We start from the raw sequence: 14,572 nt of genomic DNA on the forward strand, positions 1-14,572 counted from the left end.
TCCCCACAGCCTGAGCAGTCTGGGGCAGGACAGAAAAAAAAACAGTAAAGTAAAGTATTTTCGAGGGGAAAGGGGGTGGGGGTGGTAAAGGGGTGAGATAAGGAATAAGAAAGAGGAGGAAGGGAATTTAGTGTAATTGAAAATTCACGCTCCACCCAACCCGCTGCTCCCGTGTCCCAATTTCTCTTTATCGCTCCTCCCATCTCAACCCGGTTCTTCTCTTCCTTCCCCCATCCCTCTCTCCGGAGCTGAGGGTCACATGACCTTGGCCAGATGGACCTAAAAGAATCAGGCTACCGATCCACCTGAAGCATCAGACCTGCTGTATGCATTGGTTGTGTGTGTGTGCATGTGATTATGTGATTGTGTGTGTGTGTGTGTGTGTGTTTATTTTTACTATACTTGTGCAGACGGCTCTCCTTATTGACTATTTTTTGTCTTCGAAGTGCACCAGGAAAATGGGTCCTCACGGACCAGTGTATTCACTGATGAGTGATTCACTGGTTCGGACCTCACTCTGACATCAGTACAAGAATGTGTGTGTGTATGTGTGTGTGTGTGTGTGTGTGTGTGTGTGTGTGTGTGTGTGTGTGTGTGTGTGTGTGTGTGTGTGTACATTGCATATACATTTTGTGAGTGCATGTTGGAAATATTTGATGATTTGGAAGTGGAGGAAGTGAATTTGCATGTATATTTTGACTGTGTGAATCTATTTGCATCTTGTGTGTGTGTGTGTGTGTGTGTGTGTGTGTGTGTGTGTGTGTGTGTGTGGATGCATGTTTCTTACAGCTTGGTCCATGGACCTTGACTGGCTTGTCGCTGTTCAGTGTGTGTGAACACTGCTGACACACACACTTCTTCCCACAGAAGGTCACCCTGTCTCCAATCGGAAATGGGCTCCTAAAACACACACACACACGCACCCACGCATGCACGCACGCATGCACGCACGCACACACACACACACACACACACACACACACACACATGCACACACATGCACAATCACACACATAATTAGAATTACACGCTGTATTTGAAGTAGAAGCAGTCTCACTTAATAACACCAATACCATCGTGTTTTTATAATGCCGCAGAAATTATATTTTGATATTTAAACATGAGGAGGAGTAAAACTAACACATACATACTCATTAAAGAGACGCATGCATATATGTACGGCTGTTTTTTATGGGAGAATTTATTATTTTACACTATAAATAAATTCATAAATAAATGAATTAATTAGATGATTATTATTATTATTAATTAGATAAAGAAAAAAAATATATATATATGTATATATACAGTATATCACAATATTTGCTAATAAGATCAAAATCCCATGATGGTTGCGGACAAAGGGGCACCTGAATCAGCGCTTGCACGGGCGCTGATTCGGGGCCGACTCGGGGCAGCTGTGCGGTTGCGGGGAAGGAGGTCATGCTGCCGTCTGCAGCCGTGGCTGCTTTGGTCTGCAACAATATTATTAGACCAAAACTGCAGCCTCGAAATACAACTCAAAATTTAAATACAAATGTAATCAAACGTTTCAGAATTTCCACGGCGCAAAACATTTTGGTCGCATTTTCACGGCTTCATCCATCATTTCGACCGCAAAAATGAAACGACTGATGGAAGGTTTGACTCTCGTTTCAGACCTTTTTGTTTCAGGTTTTTTGACGAATGACTTGTCAAGTGAGTGGAGTGTTCAGTGAGCGAGGGAGGACTTCCTGAATGATGAACAAGAGTCAGAAGAGGCAGTTTGGCTCCGAGTTGCGAGTGGAATTCTCGCACGGATCGTTTCATTCCGTCACAGTTATGTCGACTGGTGACTCTGGTGAGTCCTGCGTCGTTTGAAAGGCTTGTTCGCAAGGAACGAACGTCGGCGACTCTTGCGTCACTGATATCTTACTTATACATGGTGTCTGTCCGTCTGTCTCTCTCTAAAAACATATTACATACATATCTGTCTCTCTCTCTCACACACACACACACACACACACACACACACACACACACACACACACACACACACACCACACACACACCTGCAGAGGCTGCAGACGAAGCAGTGCGGGTGGTAGGTTCTGCCCAACGCCGACACCACCTCCCCGGTGATGTACTGCTCACAGCTGTCACACTGGGTGCCGTACAGACGCTGGTAGTCCTCCGTGCAGATGTACTCCCCGGCCTGGTGGAAGAAGCCCGAGCCCACCAGGTCACAGTTGCACACTGGGGGGAGGGAGGGAGAGGCAGGAATGGGGAGAAGAAAGGGAATATCGATGGAGAAATGGATCAGTTTGTCAGGGCTGAGTAATTACTGTATCCAGCCGGGCTGTAATACCAACAGTATAATTACTTCTGTGTCGTCAATGTTTACATTGGACATACTCTTAGAACTATTAGTATGCAAGCCGAAGGATACAATACATTAAGGTAGAAAGATTGTGTGTGTCTGGGTGTGTGTGTGTGTGTGTGTGTGTGTGTGTCTGTGTCTATGTGTGGGTTTTTCTGTTTCCCTGCAAAGGTGTGTGAGTGGTTTGGGAGGATTGATAGTTTCTATTTCACAAAGTCTGCGAGGCGAGGTGCTGCTTGTGGTCCTGCTGAGGTTGAGTGGGCCGTCTGCTTGTCTGGACCTAAAAACGTGCAGGGCAGGAGGTATTTGAGGACTGGATTGGGAAACGTTGCTCCCGACCAGGTGTTCCCGACCCGTTTTGCTAAAACCGAGACCCACCCTCTCAATCAAACCTGGTTGGATTCAGACTTAAAAGAAAAAAAAAAGAAAAAATGTAAAATGTATCTCATGTATTTCTTTGTGGTCAGCGGTCGTTATTAGACAATTGAAAAACTGGGATTTACTATTTCCTATCAAATCGTCTATCAGAACATGGATATTTGGAGAGAAGGCGAAATGGAGGAAGCTTCTTGTCCTCTAGGGTGGCGAATTGCAAGAAATTCAGCTTTTTGATGGGTTAGTTTTGCCCACGTGCCGACATTATCCAAACAACATGGCAAGCGGTGACAGGGATTATTATTATTACATCCTATCTATAAAGATTCTCTTCTCAAGGTCACCTATATTTCATTCTGAGTTTTTGTCGCAGCTTTACAATGTGAATGCAGGCAGATTTGGATATCCTGCAGGGAAATGAAGGGCGCAAATTAGAGGACGTATGTCCCATAATATTGTTTAACGGCAGCAAAGTATACTTGTAGTAAAATGCTACCCCTGGTTTTCCAAAGGAGGCATCTGAAAAGGCAGACAGGAGTTCAGGATATCTGACAGTGAGTGAATAGCCACTCGATCAAGCTAATGGCCTTGAACTCAGCGGAGAGAATAGATCAGACAGACAGACAGACAGACAGACAGACAGACGGACAAGATGGACCCATCTTGTGCCAAACGCCTCTATCTTTGTCCCAGTTTTCCTTTCCATGGTAGGAATGCCACCATTGTAAAACATTGTAAAATCCCAGACTGACCTTTCTAAGAGAGACACACAGACACACACACACACACACACACACACACACACACACAAATGACTTATACATAAATATGCGACATGCACTACATATTTCCTTCTTGTTTCCAATCACCGCCAGGCTTTCTCTAAACCCTGCAGTCTGTATTCTCAGAGAGACGCCACGTGCCGGCAGAATGCGCCACTTGGAACAGAACTCGACGGCTTACTCTGAGCCCTTCTCCTCCTCCCTGGCCGAGCTGATAGCATTCACATGTTCACCACTTCCTCTATCAGAGCCTATTAACCCGCGGACACAAGCCTGAAAGACAAGTTGCTCTGGGCTTCTCCAGAGTGGTCAGAGTGGTCCGGTTGATTTCGATTTTTCGCATTACAGGCCATTTCCGAAAAAAAATCTGTTCCGGCAAAGAGGCACTCCACGCCGGTGCATGTGGGTTATTATTAGATTCTCTTCATTTAGATCATCTGGACAATCAGCGAGCAAAATGGCGAACTGATAAATGGCTGTTTGGCGGTGTGCCCTTGGTTTACTGCTCTAGGTGTTCACAGAGAACACATGTTCCTTCTCATCAAGTTAAGCCTAAACTCGCAACATACTGGAACATTATACACTACATTTCATCCATTATTTCCCCGAATGGACCGCAGGGCTTGGCGGTAATTCCGTTTAAGGGTAAAGTCTTCGGTGGCTGTCATTTCACACAGAAGGCCAGAGGTCAAAGTTGAAAGGGTCAAGGTCTGTTGGACGCTTCCATGCCACATGGGGCGCCTCAGAACCGCCCCCCCCCACATTGACCCCACCTGTTGCCCTAAACGTGGGAGAGATATTCTGGATTCAGCCCGATCAGAATGCCGAGTCAGCGCCGCCGGCTCCCTTCCCCGTTTCCTCTCCGATAAACACGGAACTCGTTGTGGAGGAGGTTGATTCTGGCCCACTTCAAAAGTCCTGGAGGGGGAATGAGATTTCTACGACTTTTCGTTAGAAATGTAAGCGGCTTCACACTATCTAACTAATCACTGCTGAAGTTGGAGGTGTTTTACTATGTGCTGGTGAAAAGAAGAAGGACTAAATAAGCCACACTAGCCTCCTGTGAATCAGCTGTCTGTTACTGGGACCATATCGACCCTAGAAAGCCCAGGGTTGTGGGTGCTGACCAGCCCGCCTTCCATTTTTACCTTTAACTATTTTACCTTAGGCGACTTTTGCCAATTCCTATAAGTTCTAATAATATTAAAAAATATATATAATATAATAATATATAATAATATATATATACATACTGTATATATATATACATACATACATAGACATACTGTATATAAACATCAGATTTTAAATAAGATAAAAGGTTAAGATAGATTCATGATTTTGCTCTTTATGTAGGTAAAGCAAAGGTTTACCACTGAGCAGTGAATTGCAGTCAAACCCAGCTTTTGTCTTTCTCATTTGTTATCAGCGACTGCTGCACCATTAGGTTTCCAACGCTGCAGGGATGGACACACATACACCCACACTTACCGCTCAACCACAGCTACACAAGTACACACACAGGCGCACAAATACACTCGCGGACAGACACAAGCGCACTCCCGTGTGCACGCAATCTCTCAACACACGCACACGCCGAGGTGGCCGCGCACACAATTGGCGGAGAGACTGGAGATAATGATTTATTTTGTTTTACAGCCTGAGGCACGAGAAGAGACAACAGGGGCTGAAAGAAAGATTTTAAAGGAAACTATAATTACCGCGTCGCAGTTGTATGCCTACGCCAACCTGTTAAGTTGCAGTTCACATCCACGTCTGTCCAGACACTTTGAAGGAATTTAATTAAAACTATCAAATGTGTTTTTGGGCTCAATGGAAGTCATCAGCTCTGAGTCCGAGTGGATGTTTGTGCCAGAGGGAATGAAAATCCCTCCAGGCGTTCCTCAGATCTCGGATTCACGAAAATGGGACGGACGTGAGATCACAGTCACCTTGTCCTTTGACCTTTGACCACCAAAATAGAATCAGTTCATCCTTGAGTCCGAGACGACGCCAAATTTGAAGACATTTCCCAGAGGCGTGAGAAAGGGATGGGAATGGGACGGACGGACGTACGTACACACGTACGTACCGGACCCGAGAAAATAATGCCTCTGGGCATGGCATTCGCCAGCGTGGAGGAATAGGAATAAAAGGAATTTGGGAAAAATAAATTGGGTATGAAACAAAACGGATAGGGACTCCTGCCGGCTTAATACACGTGTCCTATTACTTTGGTGTATTTCCTGAATAGAGACTAAAAAGCAACTGATACACACAAAAACACAAACACACACACACACACACACACACACACACACGCGCGCGCGCGCACACACACACACACACACACTCACATTGCATCTCGCTCCCAGTAAGCTCAACTTCTTTCACTGCAAAGTGGGTCACTCATATTGTCGGAAAACCTGTGCTTCTTAAAAAGAAACCTCTCAGCTGTTCTTTGGGTTCATTTTCGACACCTAATTGCCCATATTTCTGTCCTCAACCCAAAACGTTTTTTTAAACGCTGTTTAAACATTGTCTAAAAACGACCTATCTTCCAATGTAGAGAAGAAGCCCCTTAATTATTAACGGGGGGAACGTAAAAATGTTTTTTAGATGGTGGAATTGAGGACGACAAGGGACACGTGGCTTTTTAAGCTCGGTGGTGATGCATTTTTCGAAGTACGGGGATGAAGAGCCTCATTTGGGGGATGAGGCTCATTGGCAGGAGGGATCCACAGCGGTCAGCGGCTTAGCCATGATGACATGATAAAAGAGGAGAGGAAGAACAGAGAGGTGGAGAGGAAGGCGGGGAGATGAGACGAAGGGTAAAACAAGACGGGGAGGGAGGAGAAGAGGAGCCGAGAGGAGACGCGTGCGGCGGAGAGGAACAGATGGGGGGGGGGGATTAAGGAGAGAAGATGAGAGTTTTGGTGGGGAGGAGTCGAGAGGAAAGGGAGGGACGGAGGAGAGAAGACGAGACGAGATCAAAGGAAACTGAAAAGAGGAGAGGAAAGGAAGGAATCGAAGAGAAGAGGAGAAGAGAGTCGGAGGAGAGGGGACAGGATAAGAGAGGGGAGGGGTGGAGGAGTGGAAAAGGAAGGGGAGGCGAGGATGAAAGAGGGGAGGGGCGGAGGAGAGGAGAAAAGAGGAGGGATGGGATGGGAGTCGGGGGAGAGATAAAAGGAGGCAGCGAGGCAGAGGGCTTTGCGTATGTGTGTGAGTGGGAAGAGAAGCGGAGAGTTGATATGAAGGGGGAGACATGGGGGAGGCAGGGGGAGATGGGGGTGACAGGAGGAGAGGGGGGAGACAAGAGGAGACGGGGGAGACAAGAGGAGACGGGAGGAGACAGGGGGAGAGGGGAGACAGGAGGAGACAGGGATAGAGGGGGGAGACAGGGGGAGATGGGAGGACATGGGAGGAGACAGGGGGAGAAGGGAAGAGACAGGAGGAGACGGGGGGAGACGGGAGGAGACAGGAGGAGGTGGGGGAGATGGGAGGAGATGGGAGGAGAAGGGAGGACACAAGAGGAGACGGGAGGAGACAGGGGAAGACAGGAGGAGACGGGAGGAGACAGGGGAAGATGGGAGGAGATGGGAGGAGAAGGGAGGAGAAGGGGGAAGATGGGAGGAGAAGGGAAGAGAAGGGGGAAGATGGGAGGTGACGGGAGGAGAAGGGAGGAGAAGGGAGGAGAAGGGAGGAGACGGGAGGAGAAGGGCGGAGAAGGGGGAAGATGGGAGGTGACGGGAGGAGAAGGGAGGAGACAGGGGAAGATGGGAGGTGACGGGAGGAGACAGGAGGAGAAGGGAGGAGAAGGGAGGAGAAGGGAGGAGTCGGGAGGAGACAGGGAGAGTCATCAGTGAGGTTATCGATCCGTCCATCTGACACGTCACTGTCTGACCACATCCATACTCCCGCGTCAGGAGGCAGGGAAAAAAATTGGGGAGCAGGGAGATGGAGAGAAAGAAAATACAAATGTGAATGAGAAGAAAATAAATTGGACAGGGGTCACTCTGTTTTTCAGATAAATACTGTGCATAAATACTGTGCAATGTGCAAAATGTGCACACACACACACACCGGCTTACTGCATCTTGTTTTTTAATTTTCCAATGTGGTTTTTCCTCTCCTCCTTTTCCTGCTTTATTTTCTATTCCACCTCCCCTCTCTTCCTTGTATAGGTTAACAAAAAACCTCTGTCCATACTCTTTGTACATTACATGGACAGACAGACAGACAGACAGACAGACAGACAGACAAACAGACAGACAGACAGACAGACAGACAGACAGACAGACAGACAGACAGACAGACAGACAGACAGACAGACAGACAGATAGATAGATAGATAGATAGATAGATAGATAGATAGATAGATAGATAGATAGATAGATAGATAGATAGATAGATAGATAGATAGATAGATAGATAGATAGATAGATAGATAGATAGATAGATAGATAGATAGATAGATAGATAGATAGATAGATAGATAGATAGATAGATAGATAGATAGATAGAATCAGGCCCTACTCACTGGAGGCCAATGATTAGATTCCAGTCCATTTGATTAGCTGAAGTCAGCTGAGGTCACAGTCCATTCGCTGAGTCATTAGACTTATTTGCTCGGACCGCTCCTACGTGTGCTGTTAATACATTGATATTCCCAAAGACCCCACTATCCTCCGTGAAATCTGTCCAGCGGAAGCACTTTATTCAATTTTAAGTGATGCCGTGCGGAAAAGGTCAGCCAATAGATAGATTTTTAAGTTGATAATCCACTACTTCAGTGAGTCTGTCGCCCGTGGTGCAGGAAGTTCTCAGAGCTTCTACTGAAGAAATAGTACAAATACCACGACACAACACCACTCTAGCAAAAGTGAAAGAAACACCACGACATTTCTACTTTAAATGCACTTAAAGCATTAAAAGTAAAAGCTTGTCAGATCCAGTGCCCCGTTATGACAGACTATAATGCTGCATGGAGTACGACTATTTATTATTTCCTTTCTTTCTTTTCTCATTTTCTTAAGTACCATATAGCTGAGTTGTCATGAAGACCCTGAATAAAAATAATTTAAAAAATAATAGTGCAGGAGGTGTCATAGTCATTTACAAACCTACACAAATATTAAGACTAATCTGAATTTTCCTCTCATTTGGGGTAGCTTTTGATATATATATATTATATATATATATATATATATATATATATATTTTTTTTTTTTGTATTTTTTTTTTTTTCCGTTTTGTTTGTTGAAACGAGGGGGAAATTTGGCGAAGCAGCGCAAATTGGGGCAAGGAGCGGAGAGGAGACGTCACACTCATCGTGTGGCATTGTTTTATGTCTATAATTAGCACACGTGCTTTCAATGCATATTACCATATTATTTTGAATTATCTAATTATGTTTACAATGATATATCGAGGAGGACAACTGTCTGGGGGGGGGGCGAGTCCGGACCCCCATGTCCCCACCGTACTTTCTGCCCCTACATGGCAGCCTCCGTGGAAGGAAATGGAAAGGCCCTCTCTGGAGCCAGGGTGTGGTTTGTCTGTTCTGGGCTCCAGTAGAATAGACATATGGTGCAACATGGTGGCCTCCATAAAGCGTACCTGCTCCTATGTAGATAGAAACGGCTCATTCTGGTTGGTAACACCAACACAACATTCTTTTTGTCATGGGATTATACACTAATTAGTACATACTTGTGAATATTATATTCCATTGCTGCCAAGTCTGTTCCTTAAATTCCAAACACTGCACCTTTAAGTACAGATACTTATATACATTATCTAAGTACTTGTCCTTTGTTACTTTAAACCACTCTCAGTTAAAAGGCCACACATGTGATACAAGTTGTAGCAAAATTAGTTATTCAAATAGGCTTTTACTATTGACACCGAAATACAAGAAGTTGAAATAAAACAGACCGGTTTGAACATGTCTACCAAAGACTTATCTTGTAGTCCTTGTCTGTATTTTCTGAACGACTAGTTCATCTGGGTGATGAGACAGATTAGGAGAGAGAGAGAGAGAGAGAGCGAGAGAGAGTGCTGACTGAGTGCAGAACTGCTGCTGACTCCAGATCTCTATTTGTGTCTATTTGTTCTGTCCCACCTGCTCACTGGTGAAACACACAGACACCCACACACACACACACACACAAACACACACACACACACACACACACAACCACACACACACACACACACACACACACACACACACACACACACACACACACACACACACACACACACACACACACACTGCATTCAAAGACAGATTTAAAGGCATACAAGAACAAACAAGAAGAAACAAACTCTGGCCGAGGTGCAGAGAGAGAGAAAGAGAGAGAGAGACGGCAGAAAAGAGTGGCAGAGGGTTGCATATACAGTAATTCATGTGAGTGGCTTTATACAAAGTTGACCTATAAAAAACATCCTCTACATTCCAGCTTTTCCCATTCCGCACCCAAACAACTGGCGAAAGAACCTGGTAACACCCCTCCAGTGTGTGTATGTGTGCGTGTGCATGTGCGTGTGCGTGTGAGTGTGCGTGTGTGTTTGTGTGTGTGCGTGTGTGTGTGTTACCTTGACAGGTGAAACACTGCACGTGAAAATGTGTGTTCTTGACGCGCACCACCTCTCCGCGACACGCCTCCCCACAGCGCTCGCACACGGAGGAGCTTCCATGCCGGGGGACGGAGCTGCTCCCATAGACACCTGAGCGGTACAGCAGCTCTGGAGGAGGAGAGGAGGGGATGGAAGGGAAGGTGGAGGGGAGGGGAGGGGGGAGGGCGAGAGGGGGGGAGGTGGGGAGGAGGAGAGATGACGAGAGGAGTTGAGGAAAGGAGGGGAAAAGGAAGGGAGTGGAGGAGGGCGAGAGGAGGAGAGGAGGGGAGAGGAGAGGAGGAGTGGAGAGGGGTGGAGGACGAGATGAGGGGGGAAGGGGAGGAGAGGGGGAGGAGGAGGAGAATGGAAGGAAAGAACAGATATCTTCAATCAAAAGGAGACATGATGATTGATTGATTGATTAGTTGAGTGATTGATTGATTGACTGGTCACGTCAATCACTTTTCCGATAGAGCTTTGTCTCGTCGCTCTCGCTACGTAACATTGAGACCAAGCGATGGTCAGTGCTGTAGAGACACAAAAATAGAAACAGAAAGACGTGACAGAGGGAAGGGCTCTCTCTCTCTCTCACACACACACACACACACACACACACAGACAGACACACACACACACACAAACACACAGACGGGGTCTTATTGAGGACTTAGTGATCGGTAGTGACTCCGTGACCAGAAGCGCCACTTGGAGGGACTCCCCCTCTGTCAGACGGATCAACGGGGCTTACCACTCATTCATTAGCAGATTAGGGACCGAGGAGAGAGAGAGAGAGAGAGAGAGAGAGAGAGAGAGAGAGAGACACACACACACGGGAAGAGGGAGGGAGACAGACAGTTTTACCTCTCCGTGATGTCAAACATTGCCCTTTAATCTTGGTCGTCAGTGCAACACACAGCGCCTCACCTATTCAATGCTTATTTAACTATAATAATCATGTGGGTTGGAGGACGATGTACCATGAGTTGCCATGTGTGACGCGGCGCTGGTGAAGGACCATTTGGTTCAGCTCAGCGAAAAAGAGCTGCCGCTTTCGACTCCCAAACCAACCTTCATTTACTGCCACTTCTGACTTTTACTTAAGCCAAATTTAGCAATGTTTTGACCCATGATTGGTATTGGTGCACATATATGATTTCGTTTATTCAATGTAGTTATACTAAACCTTATCATTTGCAGAATACCATATTTTTACACTATGTTTGGTATAAAAACCTTAAATAATGTAATGCTATGTTGATGGTTAAAGAAGAACAATCCTGGTTGTATCACAAAAATAACACAGTACTCATGAAATAGTACGGTTAATAAATAATTCCACAACTCGATACAGACACATATATTTCAATTGAATTTGTAGGGTATAATATGAAACAAAAAAGTATTTCCGCTCCGTTCAAAAATGTTTCTTTGTTATTCGTCATGCATTTATTTTTAAGGGATTAAAGTTTTTGCTGCGAGGGGCTGTGAGGGAGTCTCACCCTGCTTTTCTCTTAAGGTAATTACCAAAGTGAGACGTTTCTGGATCGTATGGGACAAATACGTTATAGGACCATCCTGTTATGATGTCTTGGATTCATTCATTCATTCACAAACCACCCAGTGGGCGCAGTGCGTGGGGTCAGGATCTCCTGTTCACCACGGCAACGGTGATGGGCGCCAAGCCGCCGCAAGTGAGGAAATACATATCTTTTAAAAGCAATTTAACTTATTTTGGAGAGAGAAACGGATCCCCTTTTGGCGTTGATCCTATTGACGCTACAGTCGATCTTCAAAGCGAAACGTGGTACCGATACTTTTGGTGTCGCCCCGCCTGCCGCTATTGCACTGTACGCAGCGGTGGAGCGGAGGATAACGCCTGAAGTTATGTTGCTGTGTAGAATTGTTCATGAAGACTGGAATGAAGTGGAGGCTTGGAAAAGCTGCAAGTTTCCGTTCTTGCTCCCGTGGAGTTAACGACGCCTGCGCGGTGATCTGTACGTTGCTTTATCATGCTGTGGCCGTTGCATATGTTATATATAGCAACGTGATAGCTACGTTCCAGGGAATGTTGTGCAAACGAATAAACCGTAAGTTTAACAGCTTGTTCTCACGCCGTGTGTGACGGCATGGATGTGCAAAATAAATGCCCGTGACCAAAGGAAAAGCCTTGGTGCTGGTGATTCTATCCGGAGGGGATCTAGACTCCCTCTGAAGTGGCTATTTGGAACTTAAGGACAAAGTTCCTGAAAACGTTTTTTTCTTCGCGATAATTAATCTTTTTATAACTGCAGTTGGTAACTGCAAGTTGTAAACCCTTGTTTGCTTAGTTAAGACGTTAAGTTAAGAGTTAGGATATTTTGTTGTTAAATTTTTTAATAGTGCACTTTATATTGCACATTTATACTGTATAATAGTCGTGTTTTTTTGTTAAGATGTTGTAAATAAAACGTATTCTATATAATCATGTTCAATAAAGTTTTCTCATCGTCTGTTCGAGATGCTGTTGAAGGGGAAATGAACCAAACAGCTCCAGTACAGTATGTCTTGGGTCCCTTATCGTAACACCAATGGGCATAGGTCCTGTAATGTAAAACAGGGTTTACTGTGATCTTAATATTGTGTTTATACTAGGTATTTAACCCTAACCCCAACCCTAACCCAGTCAGAAGGGGAGAACAGCAGATACCGTGTTGGTTCTGAGTACTTACAGAGTAGTACTCTGTACCTGCAGAGTAACAGGATAATTCATAATCCCCCCTCCCCCCCTTAATCTGTATTTAGAACAACAAGGGTGAACAGTGGACACTTCATGATCCACCCCGCCCCCTCTTGTCACTCTGTACTACAGTAAGTACTCTGATATACATATGTATATCATTGCATTACTGTATTGTTCGTTTTTTTCGTCCTCGGGTGACACTACATTTAATCATACAATGAAGCAGAAGACATAAGCATACAGTAATAAATCTCTGGAGTGTGGCTGAAGCTTGCCTGCCAAACTCACACGCATGAAAAATGATTGCCACAACTGCAATTCATCCATATACATTTAGGATTCATAGCAGGAAGTTACACCGTAAGTGCAGGAAAATGACACGGTAAGTGATGGAAAGTTTCTTTGAATCATACTTTTTGTAAATCTGTGTACGGACTTGGGAATAGATTGTATTTGTGCAACATAACATTTATGGAAGTTTGGTCAGTGATTGATACTGAAATGTGTAAAGAACAAATTACAATTGCCCAAATATAAAATTGTCTTTTAAAGTTTTGAAAATCATCACTGTTTCAAAGTGATTTGTTTCACATTGTTTTGCTTGTGCTTTGCTAGGCGAGAGGCTTGTTAGCTCATTTATTACATTGTTTTGTTTTTTTTAACAGCAACGACATCAGCTAACGTCACACACGGACACGTGTCGAGAACTTTGACCCCACAAATAATATGACCTTTCCTAGTAATCTTGGAACAATTGTCTTTTTCACACTCACAGGCAACATGCATGAACACATGCGTACGGACGCACATGCTCTACCACGAAAAGGCCATGAAGGATTAGAGCTCTTTCATCCGCTGAAACTGGTTAAATCCCTCTTAGTGGGGCTGGCCCTCTCTTTACAGTGTAAAGTTTACACTGTCTTGAAGACCCATGTGGCTCCCAACCTGGGGTCCCCGACCCCGTCAGCAGATTCCAATGGGGGTCGTGAGGCCTTGGATTTAATTGAGGCATATGGTTTCCCATAGGGGTGGGGCAAAAAATAGACACCGGAATATATTGTGATACTTCTATTTTGTATATTTTAAGATATTATTTAATATAATATAGTTGTTTGCAAAACTGACGCCACAATGTAGTGAACAAATACATCATTCCTACTTTGTCTTTTTAGGGGTATTTTTTGTTCTTCAGTTACACAGATATCATGATGTAATATCTTCAAATGTATTGAGTATCGCAGAATCGCTGTATGATACCATTGTTATCCTGGGCGACGTATCGTCAGTTACTTACCCCGCCCCCTAGTTCCCCCTGGTTAGAAATATTGGTTCAAAAATCCACATGGGGATTTCATCCAATCCATGGGGAACCACAGCAACTCTACTACTGTGACGACCAAATTGAATATCTCAGTTCCCCATATCTCAATGTTTCATGTTTCTCTTCTCTCTACTGGTCAGATAATATGCACTCTAATTGCTGGCCATGATGCTAAAGTCTTCATTGAAAGACTCTTGATGCCTGCATATTCGTCTCCGAATATGTTTGCATATTCGGAGGCTTTTTATGACGTACTACAGTATTGAGCAATCCTAGCAAGCATGGCATGCTGACAGGTATGCTGATGACAGCAAAAAGGTGAGAGGAAAGGTAAAAATAGAGACACAGACAAAGAGAAAGAAGACAGGGATGCTGATCTAAAAATATTCTGACGG

General features: G+C 44.8%; 1 pseudogene across 1 annotated transcript in view; it reads right to left on the bottom strand.

Moving 5' to 3' along the window:
• LOC307239843 (actin-binding LIM protein 3-like) overlaps positions 1-10,242 on the bottom strand; it is a 30,745-nt pseudogene extending 20,503 nt beyond the window's left edge. The window contains exons 1-4 of the transcript in view: positions 10,117-10,242; positions 2,052-2,235; positions 788-900; positions 1-19 (exon numbers count right to left, since the gene is read on the bottom strand). The exon at positions 1-19 is cut by the window's left edge and continues 108 nt beyond it. The product of the transcript in view is annotated as an actin-binding LIM protein 3-like (transcript). The remainder of the gene's footprint in view (positions 20-787; positions 901-2,051; positions 2,236-10,116) is intronic.
• Between the last annotated feature and the right edge of the window lie 4,330 nt (positions 10,243-14,572).

This window comes from Zeus faber (assembly GCF_960531495.2).
Source record: "Zeus faber genome assembly, chromosome: 14".
Classification (NCBI taxonomy): domain Eukaryota; kingdom Metazoa; phylum Chordata; class Actinopteri; order Zeiformes; family Zeidae; genus Zeus; species Zeus faber.